The following is a 7,614-nucleotide window of genomic DNA, read 5'->3' as shown; positions in this document are numbered from 1 at the left end:
GTAATGGCCCTTGGGGCAATGATATGCAATGGCTCTTGAGGAAATGCCTTGCGGCTATGATATGTAACGACCCTTGGGGAAATGATATGAAATAGCTCTTGAGGCAATGCCTTGCGGCTATGATGCGTAATGGACCTTGGGGACATGATATGCAATAGCTTTTGAGGCAATCCCTTCCGGCTCTGATGTGTATTGGCCCTTGGGGCAATGAAATGCAATAGCTCTTCAGGTAATGCCTTGCGGCTATGATGTGTAATGGCCCTTGGGGCAATGATATGCAATAGCTCTTAAGGCAATGCCTTGCGGCTATAATGTGTAACGGCCCTTGGGGCAATGATATGCAATAGCTGTTGAGGCAATGCCTTGCGGCTATGATGCGTAATGGCCCTTGGGGCAATGATATGCATTAGCTCTTGAGGCAATGCCTTGCTGCTATGATGTGTAATGGCCCTTGGGGAAATGATATGCAATAGCTCTTGAGGCAATGCCTTGAGGCTACGATATGTAATAGCCCTTGGGGCAATGATATGCAATAGCTCTTGCGGCTATGATGTGTAATAGCCCTTAGGGCAATGATATATAATAGCTCTTAAGGAAATGCCTTGCAGCTATGATGCGTAATTTTACCTGACTTCATTTGTCAGCGTTCTGCTTTCGACATGTACCTGTACTCAAGGTAGATGATTAGTAGATGCAAAGTCTCTTTTACTAGCGACTATTTTTAGGAAACTTCTAAATACGATATGTGTTAAGAAGACAAAGAGCTTTTGTGTGTCACCTACGATCTCAAGAAATGAGATGGACAAATCAAAAGGTCCTCAATAAATGGGCATTAAACCTATTTTTAGGGCTGCCCTAAAATACCGTTCTTGGGTATTAATTCTCTATTGTGGCTCCCACTTTGCTCGGGGATTTTTTAAAGAGACCCTCATTTTTGTGTATCGATCCCTGCATCCACAAAAAATGATTAGTTTGAATAAAATTACTCCATGTTGACCTTCTACGATCCTCGATTTGCTTCTTTCCATCTCTTGGGCATTCCGCCATGTTGGGACTTCCACCCCGACACTCCATCCCAATTGATGTCTAGGTAAGTACTAAATGAATGATTTTGTAAGATTTTTAAAAACAGTCTTAAATTTTTAGAAAATAGTTTCGAAAGCTTCTGTAAAACTTTATAAAATCACCGCCAGTCATGTTATGTACTAGCTCAACGAACGTCTTCCTCGTGGCTTTGACTATATCCAACGAATGATTGCCAAAACTCATGATTATTGTTGGAGGGTTTCTTCAAGTAGTTCTATCATAGCCAAAAATTGAGTCTACCCAGACTTTGTTACAGCTGGTGGCTTCCATAGCTTTAACCTCTTCTGCTGGGGAATTTGGAATATGTTCTGGAATTCGGTGGAAATTTTGAGGTCTTTCTCAAAATTTCTGCCCCGGTTTAAAGTTGTTTGAGATGATACCAATCCAAGTTGATCTGAAGTCTTTGCTGATCTTCTTTCTAGATGTCGACCTTCTCTTGTGAATTTTCAAGATTCCTTCTCAAAAATTCTGCCCCAGTTTTCATTTCCTGGTATTATATGACCGAGCCATTGGGGCGCCTATGTATCCCGTTGAAGCAGGAATCATGTCAAACGTAGTTCAGGCCTATGCTAGGGGTATATAAAGAAAAATCTAATGGGTTGATCGAAGCCGACATAGGCCACCTACGTATCTCATTCTTGAGAACTCAAGTCATCACGTAGTTCATACCTAAGAGGAAAGATAAATTATCCTAAGGAGTTGACTGAACCCGACATGGGCCGCCTACGTATCCCTTTCTTGGAAATTCAGGTCAAACGTAGTTTGTACATAGAGGGAAAGGATTCTAGGTGATTAAACATCATAAAATTGATACTATTATAAAGGCGATTACAAATAAGCCCAAAAATAAAAACTATAACATCTTTCAAGCATGTTATATATTTACCACATCAGAATCAATTGGTTTGGTCCACTCTTGACCATCCATTTCGGGTAGTATTAGGGCTCCTCTAGGTTGGGCTTCTTTTGATTTTCACATTCCTCTGTATCTACTACTAACTGCTCCTTATCACCTTTTTTTGTTCATCATTATTTCCTTCACCTTGTTCACCTTACCCTTGACGTGACATGACATTGAGAGGTTTTTATAATTATTGCGACCAAAACAAACCATGATAGATAATCATATTTAAAAAGTAACTTCTTAAATAAAGGGAGACCTTTTGGAAAATAAATAAAAACTATGGGTTATGACCCACACAAATGTGGGCCCATGCCTTTTTAAAAGTTGTAAAACACGAAACAAAAATTTGAGGCATAAAAGGGTCTATAACGGGGCCTCCTTCGGATCATCACTGATTTTAAAAACTATTAGTAATTGCCCTTTCATCTACTGCAATGAGTGATGGGTTATGAGTGGAGTGGACGTCCAGTCTTCCAAGGCCTCCCACGATGCAATCTTCTTCGCCCTACCAGACTTTGGAAAACTATCCGGTAGAGCATTGTGTCCTTTGAACAGATCTTTTATCCCATCCCCAAGACCATCATCGCTTGACACCTCATGTTCGGGAAATGACTGGTACAAGATCAGCAAGGGCCTAAAAAAACTCTCCTTTGAATTATCTTTGATCTCATTTTTCCTTCTTGACTGGTACTCTATCCCATGCTTAGATTCTTTTTTTCGGACCATAACAGGCTCAAAAATTCCTTACAAATCTTTACTTGAGGCGGCCACAACTTTCTCTATCTTTTCCATCTCTTCTGTTCTTCCGAGTCCTTCTGAATTTGCCTTAGCGATGGCCTTGCTAGACGTCCATTCACCATCTATTTCAATCATGTTAACTGTAGGTCCCCCATGGTTAGGAAATGGATTACTGTTAACATTTGGTGTCTTTGACTGAAGTGTGATGACCTTCTGATCTATCAAATCTTGGATCCTATGTTTCAAGTTAATACAATCCTCGGTACTGTGCCCCGCTGCTCCTAAATGATAGGCCTAATTTTGATCGAGATGATAAAACAGGGAGTTGGGATCGATAGGTTTTGGCCGGATCGGTTGCAAATAACCATCTTACATCAATCTTCCAAAGAGCTGGGTATGACTTTCAGCTAGTAGCGTGAAGTTTCGGGGAGGTTTCTTTTCAAAATTTAGACGTGGAGGGTTATAATGATTCTTATTTATGGGGGGAGGTAGTTGATGATAATTTGGAGACGTTTGGATGTTTATTTGGTTATTTGGAAAAGTAGCTTGAGTATGAGGCTGATAATTTAGTTGTGGAACTTGGTACTGGGGTGAAATATTTGGATTTGGAGCTTGACATTGGGGTTGAGCGTAGAATATAGGCTGAAAACTTGGTGATGATGACGAGGAAAGAATATTTCTAGGATTGAATTTCCTCTTTGACTTATCAACAAAATTAGTAGAGACCACAATCACATCCTCTTTTTTCTTCTTTGGAAATGCAGAAGATTAAGATGATGTTGGGGTTTTGGCAATTTTTTCTGTTCGGATGCCTTCCTCTAATGATTCCCCAATCATTACTAAATCTATGAAAGTTGCTCAGACCGCGGATACCATCCTGGTATAAAATTCTCCTTCCTGTGCATGAGAGAAAACTGATACCATTTCTTCCTCAGACATGGGAGGTTGTACTTTAGCAGCCTCTTTTCTCCAACGAAAAGCATAGTCTCAAAAACTCTCATCATTCTTCTGTTTGATCCGATATAGTGAATATCGTTCAGGGACTATTTCAATATTGAATGCTTCATTTTTCCTTATCCCTACCAGTTGCTCACAGTACCTTCTCAGATGGGCCATTGGATTTTTGGTACCATCAAACATCTCAAACTTAGGGACTTTGTACCCATCTGGTAGGTCTACTCCTGGGTGAACACATAAATCGTCATATCCTAAACTGTCGTGGTCCCTCACTCCATGAGATTCTTTGATCCTCATGATCTCTTCATTCATAGCTAGCAACTTTCGTTCATGCTCAGTCCTCCACTCATTTTTTTTCTCCTCGTAATAGTCTATCTCGAGATAAGGAAGGGGATTATAGATATCAGGGGATATGATGGCGTGAGGAGGATTTGGAAGGGAGGCTTAATTTTGCGGATGAGGGGAATTTGGTTGGTAAGTGGGGAGGACATTTTGGAAATTAGGAAGGCTCCGTGGACCTTGCGAGTAGTTTGGCGGAATATGAGAAGGATTTTGAGGATTTGAAAATGAATTTGGTGGATTCAAAGGTAGATTTGATATATTTTGTGGGTTTGGGAGTGAATTTTGTGGATTTGGGAATGCATTTTGTTGATTTGAAAATGTGTTTTTAGAATTTAGGAATGTATTCGGAGACGGATTTTGTGGGGTTAGAGATGGATTTTGCGGATGGTAGGCGTCTGGGTTATTTTCATGATTTGTATTTTGGACGAATGGAGGAGCAGAGACGGATGATATGTTATTCGGCTGATCCCCGAGAATAGGGGTGCTGAGGGGAGAAATTTGGAGTAGAGTCCTGTGTCCCCTTGGAGCAGGGGCATTGACGGTGATAGCCAAGTTATCCAAATCTCGAATGCGATTTATTTCCTCCTGAATCATTTCTAACTTTCTTGCAAGTTCCGCAATTAGCTCATTCTGTTCCGCTATCACATTATCCCGGATAGTCAGTGCGCTTTCTTCGTCATTTCCCGTCATTTTTGAATAATGGTCAGAGGATGGGATTTTCTGGGCTTTCGATCGGCTGAATTAGGGATGTTCTGCCAGTTTATCAACACGGAGTAATTTCTTTTATCTATAAAGTAAAACAACTCAAAGGCAGATGTGTTAGTTTCCGTATATGATAAATAATGGAAAATATTTGATATGAAATAACCATATAGATTTGTTTGAGTCATAGCCAAGTTCGTCCATAGGACATAGTGGATAAACTTGCCTTTGATTCAAACATATGCACATAAGCACATAAAACAGTTATATCACACAACAACATTATAATAAAACGTATCCTAGCTGGGGTGACCCTTTTTGAGCCAAGGGTTCAGGCCTAACAATTTTTGAAGAAAATATATGCTTCCTCGAAGTCAATCCATTAACCCCCAAACTTATATAGACACGAAAAAGGGCATAAATGCCTACAAACGCTAACAAAAGAGGGATACAATCTTTAGGAAAAAAGGGAAATAACATGAAAGATGATAAGCTCCCACGCAGAGGATAGAAAATACTAATTCTTGAGTGCTTCTTCTATCAGCCTTCGCCTTCTAAGCTTTGTCCATTTCTTATATTAGTGACGTCTGTAAACTGTGCGTTAGATGCAACCTCCCAAATCGATCAATTTCTTGCTTGAACTTGCTTTAATTCTCCTTATAAAAGTAAGCAAATCAAGCTTTTCCCGACTCCCACAGGATAATGGATTGAATTTAGACAAGCATATATTTCTCCAACACATAAGTATGATCCATTTGTGATTGACTCGGGGTCAATAAACATAGGGCAAGTTTTCTAATGGGCCCAATACCCCGCTCGGGTATTGGGTCATCCTAGGCTCATGCCTAATATAGGGTTTTGCTTTCGTTATATCCTCGGTGTCTAGAGTGGGTTTGAACACTGGTTCTCAAGTGGACAACTTGAGTTTGAAAATACAAACAACCATCAGACGACTCACGTGCTAATAAACTGTTTGTATTTCCAACACATTTCTGGAATCGATCAATAGGGGCCAGGATACCCATGAAACCCCAAAACAGTTTAAATAATGTAGGAATATGCCATGGGATGCGATAGTTAAACTTTACAGAATCGAAACATATAAATATATAAACAGTTAATCAAAAGACGAATCAAACATTTGATTAGAACATAGTTAAAAATCCCCAGCAGAGTCTCCATTTCTGTTTTGTGGAAATTTTGACTTTTGAAAGAGAGTCGCCACTTAATTTTGAAAAGGAATTAAGAAACCTTTATAAATACTTTAAACGATTCATAATAGAAAAATAGTTTTAAGTCAGAGATTCTAGATAAGCGGTTCCTATTAACGTTTTAGGAAGGTGTTAGGCACCTAACACGTTCGCTAACTTGCGGTTAGCCGGACTGTTTGAAAACGTCTTTTGACTAACTTTAGAAAATAGATTGGTTTTTAAAAAGAAAGCGATTTTACAAATATTTTGGTGTTTATGCAAAACCATCTTTTAGCGACTTAGTTAGGGATTTTAACTAGGGTCGCAAGAGAACACATAAAGCAAATTAGCAAAAGTAAAAGGGAAAGGGTAGAAGGATAAGGACTTCAGCCATTAGGCCCAAATCGACAACCCTATCCTAATCTAGATATTGGTCTTTCAGCCCGTCTTCTACCTGTCCTAATTCTATGTTTTCAAGCTGTTAGCTCAAGCTTGCTCCACCTATATTAGTTATAAATTTGGCTTCGTGGCCCGAATAAATGAATAAAAATAAATAAAGACAACAATACTTGACTAAATAAAACAACAAATAATACTTTTGAGTCTCCTAGCCGCTTCAACCGTGGGATTTCAATCCATTCTCCTTTTTCCGATTTTCTTATCCATGCACTACGAGATCGACTCTCAAAATCTTTCAGGAAGGATAGGCCTCAATGGCCCCTTAAGGAATGCAAAGAGTTCATTTGAAATCCAACGAATATTCATGCAAAAACAAGAAGAATAAAGAACATAAGCACATGATTAACGAAAGGAAAAACAAAGATGTCTACGGATTTAATTAAAAGTGACAGCGTAGTATGATTCTTTGAGTAATACATACTCAACGCAGGAAAAATATAAAGAGAATCACAATATGCTAACTAAGCGACTAAGATTCTAATAGATGGTCACAAATAGGTTGAATATACATAAAAAATGTCATTCATTAAACAAAGAAGAGTATAGGAAAAGAGGTGGGTTTTACACTTCGGTATTCATTCTAAACAGATCATGAAGACCCAAAAAAAATGTGTACCATCCTCCTTAATTAAAATGGAATGACCCATAAATAAGTTGGAATGACACACTTTAACCTAATTAGAACATCATGAAGACTTAATATGTGTAATAATTAGCATTTAAAATTTCAAACTAATAGGTAATAGTTCTAACAAAAAACAGATTAGAATAGATAGCCTGAGAGCAGTTACATATCTACTGCATTTAAACAGATCGAGGCGATTCCATTTAAATAAACTAGAATAAACCAGGTGAATAGAGCATTGTAAAATACCAAATTTTGGTCACTTGAAACATATTCTATCTTTTCTCAACAAATCAGAATGTTGAAACATCTAAATACCCCTTTTTATGTCGATTACTACAATTTGCTAACCGAAGTCCAAGATTACATAGGAGACGATTGTTGTTGATTCGAATAAAAACAAAGAAACTGCAATGTCGATTAATCTTGAGGAAACTATTCTGAAATACAATAACAAAAATTAAGTCTGTCCCTAAACAAAAAGAAAACAAAAGAAGTTCAAGCTAAAAAAAAGCAACCGAAATCCAATGTCATAGCAAAATGGACTGAAGAGGGACGGGCATCCATTTGATTGAAAGTATCATATTCAGAGATAAAGATAATGCTAAATC

Source organism: Capsicum annuum, chromosome 12 (genome assembly GCF_002878395.1).
Source record: "Capsicum annuum cultivar UCD-10X-F1 chromosome 12, UCD10Xv1.1, whole genome shotgun sequence".
Classification (NCBI taxonomy): Eukaryota; Viridiplantae; Streptophyta; class Magnoliopsida; order Solanales; family Solanaceae; genus Capsicum; species Capsicum annuum.
Note: the sequence above shows the minus strand (reverse complement) of the source record.